The sequence below is a fragment of the Schistocerca americana genome, chromosome X (genome assembly GCF_021461395.2).
Source record: "Schistocerca americana isolate TAMUIC-IGC-003095 chromosome X, iqSchAmer2.1, whole genome shotgun sequence".
Taxonomy (NCBI): Eukaryota; Metazoa; Arthropoda; class Insecta; order Orthoptera; family Acrididae; genus Schistocerca; species Schistocerca americana.
Window position 1 is genome coordinate 662,496,489 of NC_060130.1, and position 13,170 is coordinate 662,509,658.

Below are 13,170 nucleotides of genomic sequence, written 5' to 3' on the forward strand. Positions count from 1 at the left end.
AGAAGCTGTAGAAATACAAAAACGCGCGAAAAGTTTCAACAAGAAAGAGGAAAGCCTTAAAGGTAAACGGATCCTGACCTCCCGTACTGCAGCGAACAACCGTCGCAGGTAGCAAGAGGAGAACCCCACCGGAAATGCCCGCAGAGAAGCCCTCGGATGTTAGCGCGCCAAGTTCTTACAGTCTGCGGCCGCGAGCTCGGCTCCAGTTCACCACCGGCAATGGAGAGTGAAGCTTTGACAATGCCAGCCACTCGTGCTGGCGAAACGTCAGTAAAATCATTAGCTGAACGTCGGCCGAAGACCCGAGACAGAAGCCAATAGGCAGTTTGTCAACAAGTGGCCACGAAAGCCCTAAAAATCTTGTATCTTTCCTTCCATCACGACTGTCAGTTACCCTGAAGAGAAAAAAATTGTATGTGCAAGCGCATGTCTGTGTATTGTGCAAACTTTGTTTTTTCGTGTGAGTAATTCCGTTGAAAACGTGTTGAAATTTTGTTGTTCATACGGAAACAAGCCCAACACCTACCTCTAGGAAAATTTGGGAAAAATGTTATGGCCGAGCATTGTGGCGCCTCGGTAATGGCACTGAATTCATATTCCGGAGGGGCAGTGCTTGAATTCTCTTCGAAGCATCACGATTTAGGTTTTCCGTGGTTTCCCGAAATACCTAAGGCAACTGTGAGAATGGTTCCTTTGAAAAGGGCATGGGCGATTTCCTATATATCCCGTTTTTTTTATGTTGATACCCCTATCGGGCACCTCCCCACGTGGCGGATAGGGGAAAGCTTCGTAGATATAGGTGGTACTGGGGAAATGAAATACCCAGGGCGGACCAAAAACCAACAAAAAACACAAACCCAATGGTGCCTGTTCAGCATCTGGCGGCCAGTGGCCAGCGTCTGTTCCACTAGTTGAGGTGGCTGTACTAAAACCTTCTCGGATTCAAAAATCGAGTCGTACACCTGTGGTCTCAACAGAGACCACCACAAAAATCAAAATTCAGCTTGAATGCATGACGGAAAAGACGACCACAGAGTCACTAGCCAGGCACCAGTCGGTAGACTGAATTCACCTGATCATCGGATGCTGGGGGATCAGGGACACCATGCGGAGAAGAATCGGAGCTCCTCAAAGACTTCTCACTCTCTCAAAACGAAACATAAAAACTCTATTGGCACAATTAATGTTAACACCCTCACTATCACAGGCAAATTAAAGCAACTCACCAACACAATGGGAAAATTTGTCCTGAAAATCACTGCGCTGCAAGATTCAAATGAGTGAGATTTTCACTCTGCAGTGGAGCGTGCGCTGATATGAAACTTCCTGGCAGATTAAAACTGTGTGTACCGACCGAGACTCGAACTCGGGACCTTTGCCTTTCATGGGCAAGTGCTCTACCAACTGAGCTACCGAAGCACGACTCACGCCTGTCTCACAGCTTTACTTCTGCCAGTATCTCGTCTCCTACCTTCCAAACTTTACAGAAGCTCTCCTGAGAACCTTGCAGAACTAGCACTCCTGAAAGAAAGGATACTGCGAAGACACGGCATAGCCACAGCCTGGGGTATCTCTCCAGAATGAGATTTTCACCCTGCAGCGGAGTGTGCGCTGATACGAAACTTCCTGGCAGATTAAAACTGTGTGCACCGACTGAGACTCGAACTCGGGATCTTTGCCTTTCGCGGGCAAGTGCTCTACCAACTGAGCTACCGAAGCACGTGCTTCGGTAGCTCAGTTGGTAGAGCACTTGCCCGTGAAAGGTAGAGGTCCCAACTTTGAGTCTCGGTCGGTGCACACAGTTTTAATCTGCCAGGAAGTTTCAAGATTCAAATGGTTCAAATGGCTCTAAGCACTATGGGAATTAACATCTGAGGTCATCAGTTCAAAAATGGTTCAAATGGCTCTGAGCACTATGGGACTTAACTCCTGTGGTCATCAGTCGTCTAGAACTTAGAACTACTTAAACTAACATAGGGACATAACAGACATCTATGCCCGAGGCAGGATTCGAACCTGTGACCGCAGCGGTCGCGCGGTTTCAGACTGCAGCGCCTAAACTGCTCGGCCACTCCAGCCGGTGGAGTTCATCAGTCCCTTAGACTTAGAACTACTTAAACCTAACTAACCTTGAGAGTCGACAGAAGCCCCTCTCATATTTCTATCTTACTCTAATTCGATTTTCCTCTCTAATTGCGTGCGGTGAAAAGTTGCTATTCCTTCACACGTGGACTTCCCACGCAGCGTCTCTCGTCACCCGGGTGGTCCGGTGACAGGCGGGCTCTTCTGATCTTGAAAGGGTTAAGCCGACGGGTGTGGGGGAGTCGAGTGAATGCTTTCCAGACGCCGACATTGTCATAATAGCGGCAGAGACACGCCCGCATGGGCCTGAAGGAGCGGCTGGGCTAGAGATTCCGTTACTTCGCAGAAACTTAGCGAAAACACTTTCTGGCGGGCTACCGGCGAGGCGTGGGAATGACTTGTGTTCCCAAGCAGTCTTGGCGGGAAAATTCCCGCGTTTTCTGCAAAATCGTAACTGTGATTGGCTTGCTCAGGGCATAGCTCTGTGATGTAGCAAAATCGGTGCAGAAGTTGGCGCCAAGAATCTCCATTGGTGGAACGGTAGTGCTTCGGCAATAGAGTGGAATTTTCCGCCGCTTTTCGAGTTACTGATTGGAACGTTTAACCACGGCCACTGTCGTGGGGGCGGGAATGTTGTGTGTTCGGCTTGTACGGGTGGTCTTGAGGGTAGTCGGCTCTCGCCTTTTGGTCGTAGTAGGTTACAAGACTGAGCTCTCGCTGCTCTGGACAGCCTGCCTTCCGTTGGCTGTCTAGTATACTTTTATTTGATTATAACTATTTAACGAAGTTGCTGAAGTTTCGACTTCAACGTAACATTCCGAGTACAGTTGGTAATTGAGCGTTCTGCGTACAAGCGGCATATGTTGTCTGTCTTGGGCAGCTTTGGCTAAAGTTGACTGTATCGGAGTTACTGTGTGACTTCGCTTGTTAAAATCAATCACTGTACCGTCAGTGATTGTATGATGAGCCTTCTTCATCTCCCTCAGATGCGCATTTGTATTGATACGAAGTCTTTAGTCTGGAACAACCAGACCGGGACAATTTGTTTCGGCCTATGCTTGCGACATTATCATCACCACGACGGGACGTCGAAGTAACCAGCCATCGCCTCCGGTACACCAGATCGTGTCCTTGCAGTTGAAAAGACAGCTTGGTAATGTATGTCCGCAGCACCGGCAGATTAGGGAATTTGCACTGTGACAATCAGAGCTCAGCAGAGCGCGCCTGTTCGTCTTTTTCTAACTTGGTTCTGTCTTGGGTGTTCATTGTCTGAGTTCTCACTACTGTAGCAACAATTAATGTTAGGTTGGTTGTGTGTTTTCTCTTAAGATTTGAGTTGCAAGGGATTGGCTCCACATACCACTTCGTCATAAATGTCACAATCTAGTTTATGGACAACTTCACCTTCACAGCATTTATTTGAGTATCCAGTTTGATCCATTTTGATGTATTGTAAATGTTTCATGTGTTTTGTTTATGATTTTGAGTTTAGTCATAATAAATCAAATTGTTATTTTGGACAGAACTTTCATTCTGTTAATCGGTAGAGCAACCCTTTCATTTCTCACTATGTTACTGAAACTTTCCTCTATTTAATTAATGTCTATCAAATTAAATTATTGCAGGTGCCAAACTCTTTTCTACCCCACTTGCAGGGTCGATTACCGTCAGTTCGCGTTTCTTTTTAATCCATGTGCAACATCAAAAGTCGGAGTTAGAATAGGGGGGGGGGGGGCTTAGAGCATCATTTATATATGAAGATTCTTTAAGAATTTAGTGTTAAATACACTACTAGCCCCTGCACCTCGCATAAAATGGTGACCCTTAGCCTCAGATCTTTCCTGTGAATCACTGATAAGCAAACAGTGTTCTTAGTAGGAACATTCAAATTTTTTTCTCTACTTTTTTTAAATGTTTAATACCCAAGTTGTTTTTCTTATAGTTCCGTGATTAGTTTTAAGTAGCGGTGTATGATTACTGTTTTTGTTTTCAGCGTATATATTTGTTTGTTTGTTCATTGTTTTGTGTGTTTCTTTGATGAGGTGTCCGCACTACACAACATTTTGTCGGGTTTGTGTGCAGTTTCTGTACCACAACAAATCGTGCATGTAATTACAGCTTTGGAACGGCGTTGTTGAAATTTTATGTCTACGTGGAAAAATATATGGAGTAGATAATTTTTATTGTGCATTGTAGATAAATTAGTTTTTCATGAATGATCACGAGAAGTAAGGCACGACTATTATCCAGCGAAGCTAAAACAAAAGAGGATAGCATAATGGATGAGGGGCAATTTACTGACGGGGATAAGTTCGGAGATGAGATGGGAACATTTTTAGCAGGACAGGACGACAGGGTCATTGATGAGGACGGTGATTTGGACGCGATCTTAGAGCAACGTCGCGGCCGTGATTATGATAGTGAGATAGAGGATAAAACAGAGACAGGCACACAGGTCGAGACGGCAGCAGAAGTTTATAATCAAACGAACGAGAGCAGACAGGGGTCAGCTCGGTCACGTCAGAGCTCTAGCGCCCAGGTGTCCAGAGTTACATCCCCCATGTTTGAAGAGGATCAAAAAGATGACATAAACCCAATACTGAGCTTCCTACGATCAATGAAAGAAGAAGCTGACGAACAGCGTAAGAAGGAGAAGGAAGAAGCTGAGAAATAGCATCAGAAGGAGAAGGAAGAAGATAATGAACAGCGTAAGAAGGAGAAGGAAAAAGCTGAGAAACAGCGCAAGAAGGAGAAGGAAGAAGATGACGAACAGCGAAAGAAGGAGAAGGAAGAAGCTGACGAACAGCGTAAGAAGGAGAAGGAAGAAGCTGACGAACAGCGTAAGAAGGAGAAGGAAGAAACTGACGAACAGCGTAAGAAGGACACTGAGGCAATAATTTCGCATATAGGAGAAATTCGAGAGGAATTACTAACAATAAAGAAAGAATGTGGAGAAGTAAAACAAATGTCAATGGCTGCACAAAAAGTGGCAGGCCTGGCCAAAACGGCAGCAATAGGGGCAATGAAAGTCGCGGAAGCAACTTCTAAACTCGCAGGGCGCTTGCGACGTACAACACAATCCCACTCAAAATCCCTAGCGTTCTTAAAAACTCAAGGTAATATCGCGGTTGCGAACACCACGAAACGAATGGAAGAAGTAGAGAGTCGGATAGCAAAACTAGAGCAAAACGGGCACACGAGCACTGCGCGTTCGGATACCAATGATGGAGTACACAGAATTGTGTCTGCGAGGAAAAGCCCGCCTTGCTCTAGCCCAATGACCGAATGCGGAACTAACAATGCACACGCAGAAACAGCGAGTAATAGCTCCAGTAATTGTAGCCCACTTAGGAGAGTGAATTCTGAGTGCCACTTCCACTGTGATACAGAGGTAGCACATCACAGTTATCAGCAAGATAGAACAGGACACTCAGCAGACGGGCAAGTATCGGAAATGAGTGACAACACCAGTGCGAGGATCAGACAGGATTTTGATCACAATCACTTCCTGTCGATACCAAAATTCCGGAAGTTCAAAGAAAATGAAGGGTCGATGCATCCAAAGAGCTGGGTGATGCAGTTCACAAACTCATTACCGGCATCATGGCCAATCCAGACAAAATTAGAATTCATGTGTGGACACATCGAAGGCCAAGCCGCGGAAAAGATGCGGGGTGTGGCAGTGATGTGTCGGACTTATCAGGAATTTGTTGGTGCATTCCTGCGGACCTACTGGTCAAAGGAAACGCAAGACAGGATTAAAGAGGAAATAATATTTTGTCCTGAACTGGAAGTGTCCGGGCATAGGAGCGCAACCAAATTTCTTGATGATTTACTCAAGAAGAATCAATTTTTAGATAGTCCATATAGCAACGGAGAAATCATTAAATTCTGCTTTTCCAAATTGCCAGTTAGGTACCAACAGACACTTGTCGGGAAGTGTGGATCTGACATAGAAGCATTCAAGAGTCTATTGCGCGAACTCGAAGTAGTCTTTGATAAACAAGACGCAAAGGACAGGAAGAAGGAGCAAAGTAACAAATACCACGGGCCAGGAAGGGAAGACGACAACAGATCGCATAATCGCACTGGTCAGTTAGGAAACCAGGGTTACGGAAGTCAAGGTTACGCTATTCAAGGTTATGGAAACCAGAGACACGGAAACCAGAACGTCAGGGAACAGGGTCAATCTAGACAAGGAATTTGGGATAGGAGGAATAACGAACGGCAAAGCGACCGTAATTGGAGACAGAGATACCAAGGACAACAGTGGAGCCAGGAGATTGAAACTAGACCCGCAAATCCTAATGCACGTCAGAGGAGGGGGAGCTCAACAAGGGATTGACGCCAGACTAGTGCGAACACAGTGTAAGTAGGCTGTTTATGTTTTCTTATTGGCAACGTTACGTAGCGTTCTGTATGAAAATCACTGGCTGTGCTGTGTGCAGTCTGTGGCTAGTTTGCATTGTTGTCTGCCATTGTAGTGTTGGGCAGCTGGATGTTAACAGCGCGTAGCGTTGCGCAGTTGGAGGTGAGCCGCCAGCAGTGGTGGATGTGGGCAGAGAGATGGCGGAGTTTTAAAATTTGTAAGACTGGATGTCATGAACTGCTATATACATTATGACTTTTGAACACTATTGAGGTAAATACATTGTTTGTTCTCTATCAAAATCTTTCATTTGCTAACTATGCCTATTAGTAGTTAGTGCCTTCAGTAGTTTGAATCTTTTATTTAGCTGGCAGTAGTGGCGCTCGCTGTATTGCAGTAGTTCGAATAACGAAGATTTTTGGTGAGGTAAGTGATTTGTGAAAGCTATAGGTTAATGTTAGTCAGGGCCATTCTTTTGTAGGGATTTTTGAAAGTCAGATTGCGTTGCGCTGAAAATATTGTGTGTCAGTTTAAACACAGTCATGTACAATTGTTCAAAGGCAACAGGCCGCCGGAATTTCGCACGTAATCTCGGACCTGGCCAACTACGGATGATAAATTACGAAGATTTATCAGAAATCCTGCTCGAAGAACATAAAACAACTCCTCGACCGGATCGGCAGCCTCTTATCACAGTAGCAATAGCTGAAAAGAGTATGAATGCGATGATAGATAGTGGAAGCTACATAGCAGCAATATCTGAGGCAGCATACAAGAGGTGCTCTCAGAAGGTGGACTGGCCTGTCCTATCGGTTGAGAAAACCAAAATAAAAGGGGCATTAGCGGGTAAATGTACGGAGGTCACCCAACAAAAAAGACTGGAATTCTCCTGCCAAGGACACAAAATAGAGTCTAACTTCTGGATCGTGCCAAATCTGGCGGTCGACATGATAATAGGAACGGACTTCCTAAATGAGCATGAAGCGATAGTTGTTCTAGGACGAGGTAAAGTGGTTTTGAGGAAAGGGAATCCCGTCCACATTAAGTTCGACGACCAGCTGATCCCAGCTCAACTACCGTCTAACTGTCTACGGATAAACTACGCGTGTCTGAAAGACAGAAAGGAAGAACAGGTCGACGTTGCGGGTAGGGGAGAGGACACGGATGAGAACGAAGTCGGAATAATGGGAGAAATAAAGGAGAAAATAGGAGAAAAAGTGGAAGCAATAAAGAATATAAGGTGCGACCACCGCAAAGAACTTCATAAATTACTAGTAGAACATGCGGAGGTTTTCATTCCCAAGACAGGATCAATAAAGAACTTCCAATATGAATTCCGTGTACGTCCGCACAACCAGTTTCGTGTGCCACCCTACCCAATCCCCTTGGCATATCGACAGAAAGTAGCAGCTGAAATTACGCGAATGCTGAGAGAGGGAATAATAGAACCTACGGCTTCAACCTATAATAACCCGTTAAGAGTAGTCGAGAAGGCAGATGGTAGTATTCGTTTAGTCTTGGACTCGCGACAAATCAATATCATAATAGAACCCGAAACAGACAGACCAGAATGATTAGAGGAACTCTTATAAAACTTCCATGGAATATCAATCTTCTCATCAGTTGATCTAAAATCGAGTTTCTGGCAGATCGAGTTCCACCCAAATTGCAGACAGTACACAGCCTTTTTAGCATTTGGAAGATGTTACTGGTTTCGTCGTCTACCATTCGGTTTGAACATTTCGTCTGAGCATTCATTCGGGGGCTGGAAGGCATACTAAGCGATAATTTGAAACGTCATGTCACCAGCTATGTGGACGATTTGCTGATCGCGGAGAAATCTTGGGGAGAGCAGAATGCTGTCCTCGGTGAACTCCTTGCGACATTCAAGGAATACGGAGTGACTATCAATATCGAAAAATCGAATTTTGGGACGTCCTCTGTTAAATTTCTAGGACATATCATCACGGGTGTGGGCATTGCGCCAAATCCCGAAAAGATGTAAGCGATTGAAAAGTTTCCCATTCCTACGACTAAGAAGCAGTTAAGGGGGTTCTTAGGGATCATAAATTTTTACAACCACTTTATACATGTCAAAACTCAGAGCAGTCCTAGGTTGCATCAACTTACAGGAAAGAAGATTCCTTGAGAATGGGATGAGGCGGCCGAATCCGAATGGAAAGCATTAAAATTCGCATTATTACAAGCACCCATCCTCTCACACCATAATTTAGCAGAAGAGCTTTGCATAGTAACGGACGGTTCATACTCTGGTATTGGTGTCATGGTGTTCCAAGACTATGTACATGAAGGAAACAGGGTGTGGAAGACAATTACGTTTGGTAGCAGAGTACTAGCCAAGAGTGAGAGGAATTACTCAGTAACCGAGTTAGAGGCGCTGGCTATTGTATGGGCGTTTGAAAAATTCAGATACCTTCTGTTCGGTCGCAAGACGAGGGTCTACACAGACCACAAGGCTCTCGAGTTTCTGATGACTGCAAACCTTAATCACAGGCGGCTCATTAGGTGGGCATCATATCTTCAGCAGTACAATTTTTCAATAGAATATATCCCTGGCAGTCAGAACATTATTGCAGACGCCTTATCGCGGTCACCGATCGGACTTGAGCACAACATGGAAGAAGATCTGGAGGAAAATCACTACTGCCTTTTCTATATGCACAAAGTAGCCTTTGAAAATTTTATTACCTGTAGTATGCAGGACCTCAAGAAGGAGCAAGACAAGGACCCTGCCCTAGTGTTATTGAAACAGAAATGGATAGACAGAAGACACGCCACCGTCGGGCAGTTCTACCTCTTGCGGAAAGGCATAATTTTCCACCGAAATTATGCCAATGACACTGAATGGGGGGTATGCATCCCTGAACACCTAATAAACAAGGTTTTATGGCATACTCACCTCAGCTATGGACACGTCGGACCACGCAAGTGCAATCTCAAGCTAAGGACCATGTGTTACTTTCGAAACATGGAGCGTCGTATTCGGAGGGTACTGTCGGTGTGTAAAGACTGCCAAAAGGCTAAGCACAGCACTGTGAGCATGCAGGCACCATTATACCCAATCGTACCGACGAAATTAAGACAATTAGCAGCAACAGATTTGATGGAGCCTTTGCCAAGAACAAGAAGAAGATATACTTACGTATTAGTGTTTGTTGAACTAACGTCCAAATACGTTACCTTTACGGCACTGAAGAGGGCGACAGGACAAACTGTATGACGAGCCCTAATCCGGGATTTCCTACCACAGGTTGGTCATGTGAGTAGAATGATTTCTGATAACGGGCCACAGTTTAAGTCAAAAACATGGAAGGAGACGTTGCGTCGATGTAAAATTCATCCCATTTTTATATCTTCACACCATCCGAGCTCGAATGCTGCAGAACGGGTTATTAAGGAACTCAGAAACTTGTGCCGGTTGTATATAACAAACAACACACGACATGAGACGTTTTCCTTAAAGGCTTCCAGGATGAGATCAATGAGGCACCCCATGGGATAACAAAATTGGCACCCATTACAGTACTGAAAAACCGGATTCCTAAGGACTTGATAACCGAGGTCGTAAACTTCCCACCAAGGGCGCGAACGCAGCACCGAGCCATAGTGGGTTTGGCTCTCAAGAGGATACGGGCTGCAGCAGAGGTCAGGAAGAGACGTGCCGACAGGGGAGCTCGTATACGACACTTCCAAATTGGACAAAGGGTGCTCGTGAAGTCTCTCCGACTCTCTAACAAGCAAAAAATGAAATGCCAAAAGTTCTATTCTGTTTACAACGGCCCGTACCGTATAAGGAGAGCAGCTCACCACAATGCTTACGGATTGGAGACGCTGAAAGGAAAGAAGTCCATAGGACTCCACCACATCACTCACATAAAGGAGTTCGTGGAATAGTAGTAGTGTAAGTGGTGTACACAGTAGAATGGGCAAATACATGAACCTAGCTACAGTAGTAGTGTAAGTGGTGTACATAGTAGAATAGGCAAATATATGAACCTTTCTTCGGGGAACAATAATCATTGCATTAATAGATTAAGATTGCCAAAGTAATAACACGCTGCGTTGTCTCGCATAAGAATTTACTGCTGCTATCCTTTTTTTGTTAATGTTCGCGACTTCCAATGTCGATGGAGTAGGAGACACTATCTTTCCATGAGCAATGTTTTTGCCCTTTCCTGTGTGGTGTCCATGTTGAGGGATAATGATGAGTGAGGAGATGTCGCACAAACGGCCGCATACAAGAACGTGCATTTAGAAGCGTTCTGAGAAGTCGTGATACGCTCTATAGCGGCCACAACCAGTTCGTGAGACGTTCATACCAATGCTTGCAGGCACGCAACAGTGCACTGCAAGTTTGTGGTATATTGCGTCATTTCGGGGATGAATATGGGCAGTCTAGTTTTTACAGTGATGCACCAGCATCGTTGTCTTGCAAGTCGGGGTGAACCTGTGAGCGTTTGACTCCAATGGTGCCCTAGACGGTAGAAATGCGGGCATAAAGCCTACCATGCCTATGTGCTGGTTGGGGATTTAGCATGCTGCTTGCGACTGTCGCAGATGAATAACCAGGGAATTATACTTGGATATTCGTGACATACTGTGTAGCTGGCGTGTGGTGGGCGACTGAATCCTCAACAGGAACCAGTCATGGCTTGGTCATATTACATTGCCTCTGGAAAGGTGCGCTTTCATTGCTAAAACTGCATCACATACAAAATTAAGTTCAACTATAAATTTATGGTCTTGTATAGCCATGGCTAACACAGTCTCCGGAGTTCCAGTGAGGCGTAATGAAAACTCGGAGGTCATGTCGTATGGCGCGCACATCACTGTCGTCAATAGCGGCGAGCAGCGAGACATCTGAACGTAACAGGAATTATGTAAGAGTATTGTGTAAGGTAAAAAAATAAATAAATAAAGGAGAGTACTATATACTAGGATAAGTTAAACTTTAGGATTTAACAATAACTAGATCCTTAATATTGTGGGGGTTTTCTACCATAAGTGTTTGGCGCGCGCCTGTTGGGATGCTATTTTCCAGGTCACCAAACCACAGACCCCAAGTGGAGGGACGACGGGCGAGCGAATGTAGAATAGTTGCATGTTCTTTATAACTCAGTAAAACTTCCACCTGCATAATAACATAATTTATTCAAAAGACGTAGAATGTAGATCGTTGGCAATTGGTAGTTAACTCTTGAGCATGTCTACTGTCGCTCTATATAAGTAATAGTAATATTAGTGCGGGCCCACACATTTAGTTGTACATCCAGTATAGCGTCACACACCATGTACAGTAGTGAGATCGGTCTCTACACAAATATCAAGATAGATTATTTCCATGTCTAGATTAGATACACCAAGATTTTGTTATAATGATAGCCATAGATTGATAACTATAAAATTAAAATAAGAGTGTCTGAAATGACAGACCATCAATTTATCCTTATGTAAATTTGTTATAACATAGGTCATGAGCCCGCATCTCGTGGTCATGCGGTAGCGTTCTCGCTTCCCACGCCCGGGTTCCCGGGTTCGATTCCCGGCGGGGTCAGGGATTTTCTCTGCCTCGTGATGGCTGGGTGTTGTGTGCTGTCCTTAGGTTAGTTAGGTTTAAGTAGTTCTAAGTTCTAGGGGACTGATGACCATAGATGTTAAGTCCCATAGTGCTCAGAGCCATTTGAACCATAGAAGGTCATGGGAAAAAGTTAGGCATAAGATTTTTGTCAGAACTGTGCAGATGACGGGAATCGTGCCAATGCAGAGGCCAGGCAGAGCAAAAACAAGAGGTCATCGGCTACCTGCAAGAAGGCGAGCGTCCGGTCCTGCAAGCTGACAGTCACCGGGCTGTATACCTGAGGGATTAGGCGGCAGACAGCCCTCGCCGGGCCACAAGCGAAAGTGTGGCTGGCCGTTGACACTGACACACGACCAACATGCAACAGCCAGCTAGCTCTCCGGACGCGGCAGCCGTTTGGAGGGATTCCCTGCGGCAGACCACGTTGTCGTGAGTACACGAAGATCACATAAGGTGTCAGAACCTGCGCCTCGTGTGCCTCAGGACAGGAAGGGACGCTGTATACTCACCTGTTTGAGTTTTTTCAACTCACTACCATTGGCCGATCTGCATACACAAAGCAGTATCGTGCCACAAACTCTAACAAATGAATAGTCCCATTTCTAACTTCTCCTCTCACGTAGAGAGCACTTGTAGCAATCGTCGCTCCTAGTTCGATCCTGTCTGGATGACCTCAGACACTTGTGGAGTCACTCCACGTGCCATCATCCCTCGTCAACCTGCAATATTGGGAAATGTAAAGTACTGTCCTGGGTGAGGAGAGATCTGGACTGGTGATGTATCCCAACTAGTAGACCTCAGAGACAATTAATCGACGTGAGGAGAGCCTATCACTATGTCTTCCTACCGTACTGCCGTGACCATATGCGTGGATCTTGCTGCAATCTCAACAGCGTACTGCAGATGCTTCAGCACACCCTATTGCTGTTGCAACAACGTAGCAACAACAGCCGACGTTTAGCCCTATGTGATGTCAGTACTGTGGAATTTGTGAAGTGCTTCGAATATTTCTAACAATGTGATTTAGTGCCTCATTCTCAGCACAGTCGTGAACTTTGTGCAATGTGCACGCACAACTTGATGCCCCATGAACCTTGTTTTTTTTTCTTAAATTTCTTTC

General features: G+C 45.2%; 1 non-coding gene across 1 annotated transcript; it reads right to left on the reverse strand.

Annotated features, from left to right (window-relative positions):
- Nucleotides 1-1,345: 1,345 nt before the first annotated feature.
- Trnas-uga lies at nucleotides 1,346-1,419 on the reverse strand. The gene has a single exon. It is a non-coding gene; the product is annotated as a tRNA-Ser (tRNA).
- Between the last annotated feature and the right edge of the window lie 11,751 nt (nucleotides 1,420-13,170).